Source organism: Rhinolophus sinicus, linkage group LG06 (genome assembly GCF_036562045.2).
Source record: "Rhinolophus sinicus isolate RSC01 linkage group LG06, ASM3656204v1, whole genome shotgun sequence".
In the NCBI taxonomy this organism is placed as follows: Eukaryota; Metazoa; Chordata; class Mammalia; order Chiroptera; family Rhinolophidae; genus Rhinolophus; species Rhinolophus sinicus.
In genome coordinates, this window is record NC_133756.1 from 79,705,460 (window position 1) to 79,721,176 (window position 15,717).

General features: G+C 45.1%; 1 pseudogene; it reads right to left on the reverse strand.

The window, feature by feature from the left end:
- Positions 1 to 429: 429 nt before the first annotated feature.
- The window catches only part of LOC109438787 (heterogeneous nuclear ribonucleoprotein D-like), an 81,416-nt pseudogene continuing 66,128 nt past the window's right edge, over positions 430 to 15,717 (reverse strand).

Consider the following 15,717-nt stretch of genomic DNA (forward strand, 5'->3'; position numbering starts at 1 on the left):
TAATCTTGTTTGCAAGTCCTTGTTTTCATCACTTTGAATATTTCATGCCAATCCCTCTGGCCTGCAAAGTGTCTGTTGAGAACTCATCTGACAGTCTTACGGGAGCTCCCTTGTAAATAACTGCTTTTCTCTTGCTTTTTTTTTCACATAAGCAAGCATTTATTTAAGGTTTAACATGAATTCATACAAATAAAATTTGTATAAACACAAGTCCACATTGAGTCATAACACAGAGAGCAAAAGACAAAGTAAAAACAAAGAAAACTAATCGATGGCTATATACAATTGGACACAGTTGTGTCTTGTACACTAGAAAGTCTTTTACAAAATAATCATCTTAGATCAACAGAAGGCCAATCTTCAATGTCATTCTGCAAGATGGGTTACTTTAACAATCTCCTCCTGTTTTCTCCCCAGTATCCTCCTTTATTATGGCTGATAATTGTTTTGATGATTGCCACCCCCTTGAGGTGCTTTGCCATAAGTGCTTTATTGTCCACTGTAGTCTGCATATCCCTGTCCATATCCATAGTTCCCATAGTTATACGCAATATAATCATAGTCACCATAGCCATTATAGTTTTGATCAACACCATAGGCACTATTGTAATTTCTGTATCCGTAATCATTATAGTTTTTAAATCCTTGGTTCCAGTTTTGACCCTGACCTCGGCCACAATCCCTAGTAAACACCTTGTCCACCAGCTGCAGCACTTCTTCCTCCTTTTTGTCATTGCCGTTGCTGCCTATATACCTCTTTGGGTTGTGCAACTTTGAAGCATTATTATTATTACTATTATTATTATTTTAAATTAACGTTTATTGGGGTGAAAGTTGTTAGTAAAGTTACATAGATTTCAGGTATACAATTCTGTAATACATCATCTATATATTGGGTTGTGTAACCTTGATTTAACACTTCTCAGAACAAATTTGATTACATCTGCTTTCTAACAATTTCTTTACTGGCTCTTCATCTGTATATGTGATAAAACAAAATTCTCTTCTTTCGTTTGCTTTTATATCCATGGGAAATTCAATATTTTCAATATCTCCAAAAGCTCCAAAATATTCTTTAATTTGTTCTTCAGAAGTATCTGAGCTCAATCCATCCAAAAAAAAACCTTTTTGGGAGCTTCCCTTCTTTTTAAAGTTTTGGCCCTTTGGGGGTCTATCAATGTGCCATCCAGTTTGTTTTCCTACAGTTCCAAAACCTTATCAACACTAGCAGCATCTTTAAAAAGCACAAGTCCAAATCCTCTTGATCTTCCAGTGACTAGTTCTGTTTTAATTGTGCAATCTACAACTTCCCCAAATCAAGACAAATATTCAGTGAGATCTTTCTTACTTGTGTCCCATCTCAAGCCTCCAATAAAGATTTTACCATTATTCTACTGATTCTTGCTTGCGCTGATCTTGGATCCCTCTGAAATTTCTTTATGTTGCTGTATTCATTTATGTCCTCCGTGGTGGTGGAGTTGTTGACTGGGGGTTGCTGGTGTGCAGTCTGAGTCTTGGCAGCAGTGGTGGCTGAGTGTTGTGTGGAGCTGGATTTTAAATGGTGATGGAAGAGCTTTCTTGCTGTTTTTAAGAACTTTTTGTCTTTTTTTTTTAAATCAAAGTTTATTGGGGTGACAATTTTTAATAAAGTTACATAGATTTCAGGTGTACAATTCTGTATCACATCAGAACTTTCTTTGTCTTTAAGCTTTGGCATTTTAATTATGATGTGTCTTGGTGTGGCCCTCTTTTGGTTCATCTTGTTTGGGACTCTGCACTTCCTGGGCTTGTATATCTATTTCCTTTACTGGGTTAGGATAATTTTCCATCATTATTTCTTCAAATATGTTTTCAATTCCTTGTTCTCTCTCTCCTCCTTCTGGTATCCCTATGATGATAATGTTGGTATGCTTGATGTTGTCCCAGAGGCCCCTTAAACTCTCCTCACTTTGTTGGGTTATTTTTGCTGTTCTGTTTTGGTGTTTTCTGCTACCTTATCTTCTAAATTGCTGATTTGATCCTCTGCTTCACCTAATCTACTGCTAATTCCTTCTAAGGTGTTCATTATTTCAGTTATTGTATTCTTCATTCTGACTCTTTATTTTTAAATGTTTTTTATCTCCATTTTTATGTTTTCTATCTCTTTGTTAAATTTCTCACTGAGTTTATCTACTCTTCCCCTAAGTTCATTGAACATCCTTATAAACAATGTTTGGAACTGTGTGTCTATTTGATTGTTTTTCTCCAATTTGTTTAGTTCTTTTTCTGGAGCTTTGTTATTTTCTTTCATTTGGGACATGTTTCTATGTCTCCCCATTTTAGCTGCCTCCTTGTTTTTGTTTCTATGTGTTAGGTTAGAGCTGCTATGTCTCCTAGTCTTAGTAGAGTGGCATTATATAGTAGGTTTCCTGTGGGGCCCAGTGGTGCATTTTCTCTGGTCATCTGAGCCAGATGCTCCAGGCATGTCTCTTGTGTGTGTTGTGTGTACCCTCCTGTTTCAGTCAAGCCTTGGTTGGTGTTCGCACATCAATGGGAGAGATTCACCCTTGGGCTGATTGGTTGTGAGGACTGGTTGTGACCACATTGGAGGTGCTGTGATGCAGGAGCTGACCCTACAGAGCAGGGTTCACTTTCGCGGGTCTCTGATGCCTGCGCCGTCTGCCCTTTGGGTGTGTTGCCCACAGAGGCAGCTGTGTGGTGCTCTGGCTTAGTCCAAAGCTGGCCACCAGGTGTGTTGATCCCAGGGCTGCCTGTGAGGGGTCCCGCTGTACGCCAAGTTCAGCTGCAGCCTGTGCTCTGCCCCAGGCCACCTGCATGAGCCACAAAGCAATCCCCAGATGGCAGCCATCTGAACTGGGCATGGAGGTGCTTGCAAGAGGCAAAGCCATAATTTGTGGCTGGCTGCCACTAGTGCCAGGCTTGGGCTGCTATGCAAGAGATATGGGTCACACTGAGGCCAGATGCTGCTTGTTTGGGGTTTGTGAACCTTTAAGAGATTTTTGGAAAGTCTGTAGCATGAACCAAGACAGGCTGTTTGTATGGAAAAGCTACTGGAAGTGGCTTGGGTGGGTCCACAATTTGGATGCGGCAATCACCAGTGTGGGGCGAATGGTGTTAGTCAGGTTGATGGAGACTCAGATATGGCAGCCATCTGCATCTGCATGCCAGGATGGGTGAGGTCTCAAAAAAGAAATAGTGGATTCTGCTAGCACTTCTGTCTGGCAGAAAACTGCCCCTCCAGCCCTTGCCCTGAAGCTAGACAACTCAGTTCCTCCCTGTTTGTCCCTGGAATCTTTTGAGTTGCTGCCCCAGCACAGGAGCTCAGAGTGAGTGAGTCTGTCAGTGAGTAAGTTCATGTGCAAGCCCTAGGACTCCAGCAGCTCTCTGTTTCACTCAGCCACAATCTCTGCTGGTTTTCACAGCCAGAAGTTGTGGAGAGTTCTTTTCCCAGGACTGGAACCTTGGGCTTGGAGCCTGGTGTGGGACTGGGACCCCTCATTCCTCAGGGGCGACCTCCACAGCTGAGATATCCCTCTCAATTTTTAACTGCCACATGCGGGTATGGAACCAGCTCATTCTGCATCTCCACCCTTCCTACCAGTCACAAGGTGGCTTTTTCTGTATGTCCTTAGTTGTAGGACTTCTGTTCAACTAGACTTCAGGCCATTCTCAATGATGGTTGTTCTGGAGTTTAGTTGTAATTTTGATGTGGTCATGAGAAGAGACAAGAACAGCATTTATCTACTCCACTATCTTGACCAGAAAATGGTGTGTTGGGTATTCCTAATAATTGGAGTTGTTGGTCACTACTTTGCCCAACATGCATGCACTGATTTACATAAGGACAAGGGAGCTTCCTGGGATTAAAGGACAAACCTCATCTACTACTGGGACACAGACACAAATACGTCTGATAGATGGTGGGATGGACTGAACAGTGGGATGGATGAGACCCAAAGGAAAGCAATCACATGGGAGAATGACAGGGACTCTCAAAAAGAACTCACTTGAGTGAGAAAGATGGCTGGAAGAGTAAGCCAGAGCAGATCACAGGCTACATCCTTCATAGGGGAGTGTTGATGCATCACATCTTTGTGACCTAACTCCTTGATGAGGCTTGAGATAAAGGGGGCATATGTGTCCCTTTATCTGTAACATGTGGCTGCTCCTGCTCAGAAATCCTTGCTATGTGACATTCCTTGACTGAGTGAGAGGAAGCATTCTCCTTGTTTGCAAACTCAGAGCTGCTCTTGGAGTAGAAACAGGTGGTAGGGCTCATTGGAGCAGTGCATGTCCTGGATTGTGAAAGCTCTGGCATGGCCATCAGGGATGGGGGCCATGGTGGAGGCCTTCCCAGCAACCTGTCCAGGGGAGTGGATGAGTTGTTTGACTAACTGGATAACGTTTTAAGTACCAACCTTTGTATTACTCTTGTGCTATGAGCATTTCCCCTTTTCAAGAATGACCATAACGAGTTTCAGTTTTGCCAGTGGTGGCAAAATCAGACATCGTCTATAGTCACTGACTTTGGGCTTCACCACGGTGGCAATAGGCTTGGCAGTGGCAAAATACTGGTAATAGAATGGAGCACTAGATGTGATACCTCAGGGATGCTGTTGAGCCTGGAACTTAGATAGTGGGAGCAAAATAAGGCCAGGGTGCTCTGTGTCCACATGGGACTTCCCAGAAGAATTGCAGGAATATATGGGAGCAGGGACTCCCCTGAAAGACTGGACTTCCTTCCACCACACAGCTGGCGCATCAAAATTTAGACATTCAGGTAAGTGGAAATACCTTTTTATTTCCCAGCTGGGGAAACCTGTGACATTCAGATTGCACTTGTATGGAGAATATCATAGAGACGAATGATGCCCCTTCCCCTCATGCAGACTGCCTGACAGATGGTCACTTTGCATCACACTAATTGGCATTTGTTCCTCTGCTTCTGTGTACATGCCTATGCCCTTTCTTGTGTAATCACCCCACCTCCCTGAAGGCAGTGGCTTTCTCTTCACTTTCTCAGTGTTCCCCCGTGTCTCTGAACTCAGAGATAGTCAGGCCCTGGGGTTCATAGACATCTCTTTTGCTCATTACTCCTAATAGGAGGTGCTTAGCTCAGGGCTTGTTGTTTTGGACACCAGAGGAACTGATACACTAAGTAGGGAGGTAAGAAATGGGGTACTTGACTCCTATACCTCTTCCTAAGAGACCTTCCTTGACCATTCCCCCCCCATAAAAATAGCACCCCGTCATGATACACCTTCTTGCCTTGACTTAATTTTCTTCATAGTACTTTTCACTCCCATGCCAATGGCTTTATTCTTTTCTTTTTTCCATATATATATAGAGAGAGACCCTTATTAGTTTAGCTTATTGCTTTATGTGTCTGGCATTTCATGGGACCCTGGTCAGCCTATGAATTGATTGCCCTTATCAGGTACCCACCTTCATGTCTAGGTCATGTGGTTCTATATAGGAGACAGTCTTTGCTAAGCCCCATCTAGTTCTGCTCTGGGCTCCTGTCTCCCAGTATACCATCTGCCTCAGTTGATAAGATTGTGTCAAGTTCCATCCTGAGAGATGGCATGATGAAGCATGACAAGAAGAACTCTCCAACTCAGGAGGTTGCAAACAAAGTCCAGCATGGGGACAATGAGGGTGGGTGTCAGCACTACTCAGGCCTGTGACATTCAACCTTGCCAAGCTGCTTCTCCATCTGCTTCAGTGGAGCCTCACCATGCAGCCTCTTCTGCTTAGCAAACATATAAGTGAATTATGAAATCCAATAGCAGAAATGGAAGAGTTAAAATAAAAAGGATTCATATTCACAGACCCTTTTACTGCACTTAGGAAGTTTACATGATTGAGTGTCCCTTGGTATTGAGGGAGGGCTCTGAGGATCAATGAAGGGGAAAGTGGACCTGAGGAATTTTCCTTCCAGCTCCGTCAGCATCACAGATGCCCATCATGTCACTCTGGGGTGGGGTGAGAACTGTTTTCTTCTTCCTGAAGTCAGGTAATGATTGGGGGGCCAGTTCACAAGCCAGGGCCTGCCTGGGTCCTGAGCCCTGTTCCACCCCATCACCCACATCAATGCTAAAGTTGGCAACAAATGGCATCCCCCTCCTCTCGGCAGGCAAGCAGGGTGATCTGTCCTTCCCAGCCCATTAACACAGTGCATGCAGGGCAAAGTTAATGGAACTGAGAAGGACCTGGTAGGAGAGAGAGAGCCCTGTGCAGACCATGCAGCCCAACTCCTGTCTCTCAGACTAGTGTCTCCTCTCATTTAGCTCTGGGTACATCCAAAGAATGCATCCATCTGGGCATTTCTGCTTCAGAAAGACAGAGGGGAGGAGGGGCAGAGGGACACAGAGGCTAGGGGTTATCTTTCTCTGTCACTCTTATTGACAGGTCCCTGAGAGAGGACAGCCATCAGCTCAGTTAAGGGAGTCATTAGGAGAGAAAAACCAGTGTTTATGCTCACAGACAGGGTTGTGTGATTGAAATTGGGTTCAGACCGAGGCTGGTTTCAAATCCCAGCACACTGGAGCCTCTGTGTTTGCTAGGCAGTGTCCTAAAAGAGCAAGAGAGAAGGAGTGCCACCCCACCAGGCTGAGTGCTATTCCCTCAGCAGGGCTCCCTGGGATTATCATTTACTCCTAAGTGGAAGGGAATGGCTCTAAAAGATGCACGTGAGCCTGAGATCGGCCAGCATCAGATGCAGATTAAATTGAAAGTAGAAGGTGAGAAAGTCCCCCATTATCAGGAAGGTTATGAGGTCAGTGGGTGCAAATTTCACAGATAAAAATGACACATTTCAAAACTCAAATTCTGGGTAGATTATTACACCCATTGATTTGAAAAACAAAGCTGCTCAGATGCCTTTACTTCTGATGAGGAAAGCACAGAGACCCTTCCAGCAGTCCAACTTCACTCTGACTTGCTGGGCAATGGAGGTGTTGTGCTGTTCAAAGCTCTGTGTGGCCCAGGCCTCAGAGGGCAGAACTTCCCAGCATCATGGCTTCCTCACCCTCGCCCAGCTCATAATCCTGTAGTGGGACACACATGGAGTGCATGCACACAGACAGTAAACACAGCTGGGTCATCACAGTGAAACATGCTTAGGTCCACTTATGACATAAAACATAAGTTGTTTCAAAAGTAATTCAGGTGAATGCTAGGAAGCACTTCCCAAATAGTTATGAGACAATGGCAGTTGTTGTTGGAGTGCCCCTTGCCCTGAAAACATTTACAAACAGGAATGTTGCGAACATCATCCAAGATAGGTACCCCTAATATTTCACCTTTCCATAGGACTTGGCAGTTTACAAACTATCTTTACATCCACTCTCTTTTGTTCCTGTAAGGTAATCAGATTTCATTACACTCATTGTACAGGCAAGGAAACAAGGTGCAGTGGTTAAGTGACTGGACCAAGGTCACACAACAGGGGAGCTGGGGCCACAGCTAAGCTCTTTATACTCCATTTCTGCTCCATCTACCTCCTGCTGTGTCTGGCATTGGGATGAAGGGTTGTCCTAGATGCCTTTTTAAAGTCCTGCCCAGAGAACGGATGAGGTCCTGCCCAGTGACCTGTCTCACGGCTATCCCATACCTTGTGGGTCTTTATTCTTAGCTCAGGGGCCTCCCACCAAAACCGAAATTAAACTCAGACTTGAGAAGTGGGTCTGGAGCCACAGCGGTCCTTCTGAACTAGACATTGCAGGAATGCCAGCTTTCTTGGGCAGGAGGAGCACTTTGCCTCCTTCCTCCTGGTTCTTGTAGATTTTCCCTGGACTCCTTTTCAGGCATTTCCCAGCAGATGCTAAATGGAGAAGATGGGGAAATTGTCCCCTAACTCTTGGTTCATGGGGATATTTCAGTCTTCAGGGCTTGGAGAAATACAAAATTTGAAACCAGTGGGTTATGTGCACATGTGCCTGGCATATGTGTGTGCTTGGGGAACAAGCAACTTCTGCTTCCAAATGAAAGAATAGAAGCTTGAAAGGGAATTGTTAAATCAACTAAAAGGGGCCTCTGGGATCTCCATCTCTCTTATGCACAAAACCTTTCCCAGTGTGAAATGAATCAGAATGGATCTGATTTCACTCAGAAACTACATTGGTTTATAATCCAGAGAAGAAAATCACCTAGGGCAGAGTTTGTTTTCATCTCTCTGTCTACACACCTGAGAAACTTGTTATAGCTTCTTTGCCCTCTGGAGAGATGAGATGTTTGCATGTTTGGGTAGGAGGGGGAGGAAAAGAAGTCTTCATCATAAATTGATCAAGCCTAAGCCAAGTGAGCTCTTGGAAAAATGGGGATTAGGACTCTTAATTACCAAAGAAGGCCTGTGTCCTGCTCCCCATACACAAAGATTCAGCCTGGGAAATGGAGGAGATCCTCGATGAAGGAGCTTAAAGGACATGAGAGAGGATCTTTGTTCAACTTTTTGTCTCTCCAGGTCTTTCTCTTAGGGCTTGATTATGAAGGTGATGTGCAGGATGGCGCTGACCTAGAAACCATCCCACACAAAGGAACCCAGGCTCTGCTGGGTGACTCACAGATGTCCATTGGGAGGTGTTGCGTCCAGTGCAACACAGGCACTGAGCAAACGAGAAGGGGCAGCTAAGGGTTAAGAAAGAAACCGAAATCAAGAAAGTTATGAAACAGGGGGCCAAGGGTCTCACGACCTCAAAGGACTGAGAGCCCCGAATCGGGCCACCTTGTGGCTTTTATTGATTCACATACAAGGAAGTAGCATTGTTTTCTCCGTGGTCTGTGAATTTCATACACGATACTAGGAAACTGATTCGAGCTAATCACCCTTGCCTGCAAGCAGCCGGAACCGTAAGTCTCAGGACGTACCTTCCTAAGGAACGAAATCTTTATGCTGAAACTTACTGATATGAATAGATGGAGAACTGATGTTAACACATCATTGAATCTCTTCCCAAGCAGGTTGTGGGAAGGAATGCAGACACAAAGGCAGAAGCTCTCTTTAGCTGGGGGAAGGTGAGGGTCTATGCCCAACTCTATCAACCCTGTGGGTTCTCCTGTTGGTCTCCACGTGGCTGTGCCTGGCTTAGGTAGTTCCCCCATGGGGAATCTTACCCATCATTGGCTGACCAGCCATCCCCTGGGGCCAAACAGGGAGACATAAGCTGTAAACATAAAGGTGAAGTGAAGTCCCTGAAAGGATTAGTCTCACAGACTCTCCTTTCCTTAGGGGTAGGTACGAGGGGACAGACGGGTAGGTTGCTACATGACAACAAGGAGGGATCTTTGAGAAACTCTAGTTCAGCCCATACTTATTCCTCCCTCTAAGGACTACTGAGTAATATAGCAAGTTGCCTGTGGTATAAGAAAAAATACACATTTGGTCTTTGCCACTGGTTCCTGGCAAAGAGCTCCTAAAACCTTTGGAATCTCCTGAGCGATGAGTGTCTTTTGTGTTCTAATTGGATGACTCCAGTTGGGTGGGGTGGGGTAGGAAAACTAGATAGCTTCAGAATAGGGGCTTGTTGCCAGAAAGACTAAACCATGATTAGCAGATTAGTTCTTTCACTCCCATCCTGATGACTTCCAGAGAGGGGAGAGAGGCTGTAGATTGACTTCATTCACTAATGGATGGTGATTTAATCAATCTAGTGTATGTAATAAAACCTCCACAAGACACTGAACTCATTGGGCATAGAGAGCTGTTGGGTTGGCGACCACACTGATGTGCTGGGAAGGTGGCACTGGAGAGGCATGGAAGCTCTGCCCCCATGCCCCCCATACCTTGTTCTATGCAGCTCTCATTCGGCTGTTCCTCAGTTGTATCCTTTATAATGAACTGGTAAACATAAATAAAGTGCTTTTCTGAGTTCTGTGAGTTGCTCTGTGGAATTATTGTACCTGAGAGGAGGTTGTGAGAACCCCTAAATTACAGTTGGCCAGTCAAAAGTGTGGGTACCTACTACTAGAATCTGAAGTGGGGCAGTTTTGTGGGACTGAGCCCTTAAACCTGTGGGGTGTGACGCTAACTCTGGGTAGCTAGTGTCAGGACAGGATTGAATTGTAGGACACCTAGTTGGTGTCAGAGAATTGAAGAATTGGTTGTGATATGAAAAAAAAACCACACACATTTTGTATCAGAAAGAAGACATTTTATTGCCAGAGCCCCAGCCTTCCCAGGACCTATGTGCCCAGACTGACATAAAACAGGGTAATAACTATAGAAAATGACTGATCAGGGTCATAGAAAGTGTGTTTGGGGAAGGCCCCTCTGATGTGGTAACCATTGAAGTAAACTTGAAGGAAGAGAAAAAACCAGCCATGTGTAGAGCCAGGATAAGAAGGTTCCAAGCAACAAAACAGCAAGAGCAATGGCTCAGAGGAAGAAATGAGATTAGTTTGAGGAACACACCCATTAAGGCCAGAGTGCCTGGGATTCTGTGAGTGAGAGAGATAGTATGAGACTGTGTTGGAGAGGTGGCCTTGTCAGTCGTGGAAAAGGTTAAGGAAGGCTGGAATAGACCCTGGGAGACAGGTTGACAGGTCACTTCAGTTGACCAGGTATGCGGCTATTAAAGGATGATCTGGGACTTGTTAACAGAAATGGAGAGAAAGACTTGGGAGTCATTTGAGAGGTAAAATGGACAGGACTTGATGAAGGACCAGAGATAAAGACTGAAGAAGATGGGCATATTATGTGTAACACTGATATTTCTGATCTGTTGGAACATTTGGAAAAATAAAATTATTCCTAATTTAAAGGAAAAGACTAAGGGTCAGAGGAGTTAACTTGCCACATTTATAACCCTATGATGGTAAACAGAAAATGCCCCCTTCCCAAGATGTCTATATTCTAAATGCCAGAACCTATGTATATGTTATATTGCATTGCAAGGGGAATGAAGGCTGCAGATGGAATTAAATTTGCTAACCAGCTGATGAGATGGAAAGATTATTATGGATTATCTAAATTGGCCCAATATCATCACGAGGGTCCTTATAAATGAAAGTGTGAATCAGGAGAGTTAGGGTCAGAGTCAGAGAGAGATTTGAAGATGCTATGTTGCTGGCTTTGGCGATGGAGGAAGGGGCCACAAGCCAAGGAATGTAGGCAGCTTCTTTAAGGTGCAGAAGGAGGCAAATGTTCCCCTAGAGCCTGCAGAAGAAATGCAGCTCGGCCGATATCTTGATTTTAGTTTGGTGAGACCCATTTTGGACGTCTAACCTCCAGAATTATAAGATGATTAAACTGTTTGGGTGCCTGGGTCCTCTGAACTTCGTGTTGTTTTAAATCCTTTGATTTATAATAATTTGTTACAGCAGCAATATGAAATTAACACATATATTTGTTCCAATAAATCATTCAAGAAATATTTATTACAGGTATCATGCCAGCATTAGAGATGGGGAAATAATCAGACAGATGTGTCCCTACCTCATGGAATTTAGGGACTGGTTGTCTTACTTTCCCAATTAGACTCCTTGAAAGGCAGGATCAATATCTTGCCTTTTTTCTTATCTCCTAGTACCTAGTATAGAGCTGGGTACATACTAGGTGCTCAATTCACTCTTACGCATTGCTTAAACTGTGAACTCCATGAAAGCAGAAATAGTGCTGTTTTTATAGCTGCATGATCCTGAGCAAGTTACTTCTCATCTTGTGCCTCAGTTTCCTCATTTGTAAAATGGGGATAATAATAGTACGTACATCCTATGGTTGTTGTGAGAATTAAACATGTTAATATACATAAAATGCTTAGAGCACAGCCTGGTTCACAATGAGTTTTGATTAAATGTTGTCTTTTGTTATTCCTTCCCCTTTCTCTCCCCAAAGTGCTCAGGATAAGCCACTGTGAAGCAAGGACTCTCTTCTTGGTGCTGTTTTTACTGACCTATAAGGAGAGGGGCAAACACTGATGTACTGAGGCTGGGGTCTGACTGAGCCTCTTCTTCATCTGCAGGAACGGCAAGGCAGAGGAGGGCTAGCTCGTCCCACTTGGCAAGGATCTCTGCCTCCCAAAGAGAAACAAGTATACCCTCAGCTCAGCTTTCAGGTATCCAGATCACCTTGCCCTGGGCCCCCCATGCATGCTCTCAGCCACGTGTTCTGATTTGGGGGAGAGAAAGCTTGGTTACCATCCTCTGCCCTGTAGCCTCCATCCCTGTTTCTCAAGCCCTATTCCAAGGGCTTCCAAGTTGCAACCCAGACAAGTCACACAGCTTACCCAAGATCACAGCATATAAGGTCGGATAATTAAGTTTGGGAACTTGTTGCAATGATGTTGCTAACCTTTTTTTGATCTCAGGGATTATTCATTATAAATTTTACCAACTGGACAAACAGTTAACCAAGTTTACTATTTGGAAGTGCTGAAAAGGCTGCATGAAAAAGTTAGACGACCTGAACTTTTCACCAACAATTCATGGCTCTTGCATCACGACAATGCACCAGCTCACACGGCACCGTCTGTGAGGGAGTTTTTAGCCAGTAAACAAATAACTGTATTGGAACAACCTCTACTCACCTGATCTGGCCTCCAGTGGCTTCTTTCTTTACCTGAAGATAAAGGAAATAATCAAAGGAAGACATTTTGATGACATTCAGGACATCAAGGGTAATACGACAAGAGCTCTGTTGGACATTCCAGAAAAAGAGTTCCAAAATTGCTTTGAGGGGTGGACTAGGCACTGGCATCAGTGCATAGCTTCCCAAGGCGAGTATTTCGAAGGTGACCATAGTGATATTCAGCAATGAGGTATATAGTACTCTTTCTAGGATGAGTTCATGGACTTAATTGACCTTATATAGTGACCATTTCTGGACACAGATGTATGTCTTCTATTTCCTGGGAAACTGCTGAAGCCACAGACCATGCTGCTTCTTCCTTCTCTAGGAGAGCATAGTGTCCTGACACCATGACTGCCCCTCCTATTTTGGTGCCTGAGTCCTCTGAACTTCGTAAGGACCTCCATAAGTGTTTGATACCTGACAAAGAATTGATGCCAAAAGAAAACTGTGAAGTCAAAATTAATAGATGTTTGATTATGTCTATAAAACATATCAACTAGTTAACTGTCACTAAACTCCTAGTTATATCTAAATTACAATTAGTGTGGAATGTGTATGCAGCTTAAGATGATTGATACATTGTGTGACCTCCAGATATCAGACTGAATAGCACATGAAGGTCATAAAGTGACCCTGTCCCTCCCCATCTCTGCTTCTGAATCAGAAAGTTGAAGAGGGACTGGAGACAGAGAGTTCCTGGGGCAGGAGCCCAGCACTGCTCCTGACATGAGGCTCTTGGACCATGGAGGGGAAATCTAGTTCATGGCCCACCCCTCTCTACCAAATTTTAAATAACTCCCCATCCTCTGTCTTTCAGGACAACAGAGCTATGGCTAATTCAAAACGATGACCAATCCAAACATCATTTGGGGATGGCTTTGGGGCAGTGTCGCAACCAAATAGCCCTAGGTTGGACCCCCCAACTTTCTTGGGTTCAGTCCATTTGTAAATGACTGGAGTAGTGAATAGTCCACCTTCAACAACATTCAACAAATACTGTACCTGTCATTATGTTAAATGCAGGGGATACAAAAGCAAGCAAAAGAGACCTTCTTCCCTCGTGGAAGTTAGTGTCTAATGGATAACAATGGCCAGGGTTTGTGACATAACCTTTTCCCATTTGATTCTTTTTTTTTTTTTTTTTAATTTATTGCGGTGACAATTGTTAGTAAAATTACATAGATTTCAGGTGTACAATTCTGTATTACATCATCTATAAATCCCATTGTGTGTTCACCACCCAGAGTCAGTTCTCCTTCCATCACCATATATTTGATCCCCTTACCTTCATCTCCCACCCCCCACCCCCCTTACCCTCTGGTAACCACTAATCTATTGTCTGTGTCTATGAGTTTTTGTTTCTCATTTGTCATTTGACTCCTGAAAAATCCCTGGGAGCACTCGGGGCAGGCATTTGTTTTATCTCTTTTAGTTGAGAAAACTGACACTTAGAGAAATCAATCAGGGTGTTTAAGGTGACAGAGACAGAGACTGGACTGAATGAAATCTCTCATGTGTTGTTTCCACATGCCTTGTTCTTTCCCTCATGCCACCAGGTCTCTCAGTGATAGTCATAAGGCCGTCCAGACAGCTAAGGAGCAGAGTCAGGGCAAGCTGCTCTCTGAGACTTCTGCTTTGGGACTCCCTTTCCGGCAGATCCCAGGGCGCCCTGCACCCTGGAGAAGGCTAGGTCCAGCAGAGGCGGGAGGAGGTTGCTGGCCCACCACCCTGCACCTGCTTACTATCTGAGTTTCTGATGTGATCTGGAACTAATTAGCTATTTATTTCAGCGAATTCAGTATGTTCGAACCACGCTTTCTTTTCCAGGAGAAAAGCTGCCCTGGAATTTGTTTGCGTGTTGCGGGTGAAATGTGTTTGCGGCTGCGTTTTCCAGCCAGCTCTGCTCTCCTCCGCGCAGCTGCTACCCCTTCCTCAGCCTGCCTCCTCAGTCACTGTGCCTTCGGCAGGCCGGGATGGATGAGCTCAGTCCGCAGTTCTGTCCGGAAGCACCGGTCCTGCCTTCCAAAGTGTTAAATCAACCCCCTCCGCCCCCGCCTCAAAGCGGCCACCATGCTCCATCAGGGCTCTTGGCTCCAGCAAATCCTTTGTCTCTGGCTTCAATCCCTTCGAGCTGTTCAATCATACTTCAGGGCCAGGCTTAGCTCTGATCTAGCCCTCCCTAAGGGCCCTGTCACCCCCATCACCCTGCCTTGAGCCTGCCGTCTACTCCATTCCCCCCATCACCCCTCACTCCACCCCCACCAGCCCCAGCCACCCCTGCTGTGAAAATCGACTTCCTGTTGTCACTCTGGCTGGTCTCTTTCTCCACCGCCCTCCTTTGCATCAGATTTTACCACCCATGTGTTTGGCTGGCCCTATGCTAGTCACTTCATGACTCTGGCAGAAGACAGGCGGTAAGGGTAGTGAGAAGATAGGAGAGGCAGGAGGGAGCTCTACTCCTTTCAGCCTCCAGATTCTCCTCAGGTGCCATTTAAGGTGGGAAAAGCAAGCTGGGAAGAGCCCAGAAAGCTCAGGCCACCATGGTCTATTGCTCTTCTCAACCTCTCCCGGCCTCAACTACTCAAAACTCAAAAAAGTGCAGTTTCACTACAGGACATCTCTCCTTCTACCTTCAGTAGCCCCAGTGGTGGTTGTGGAGGGTGGGGGTGGGGGCTGTGCCATCTGGCGTTAGGAAGCACAGAGAAATCTTAAGAACACATGAGGGCACCACTAGCAGCTACTCAGGATGAGACCTGCCTCCCTGGAATCCTGTTGTTGAGGCAACAGCAAGGCAGCCCCCACAGATGCAGGGGGTGGCAGTGGGGGCTGAAGAGAGCAGAGGGGCATGTAATTTGGTCACTGTGGCTCTCTATTCCCTCCTTCCCCCATCTTGAGCACAGGTGGGCAGGTGTCTGGTGGTGGGGTGGGAGGCTGAACGATGCTGCTTTTTGGCAAGGAAGTAGTAAAGATGGTACTACTGCAAATTCAGCCTGTCATCCTGGGGGGCTTGGCGGACCTGTGGGATGTAGAGCACAGAAATAGCAGGATTATCCCCTAAGTCCAAACCTGTGATAGAGACTGCCTGTGACAGTGTCACCAAGACGACTTCATCGGAAAGGCTTTACCTTGAAAGCTGTCAACCTCAGAGT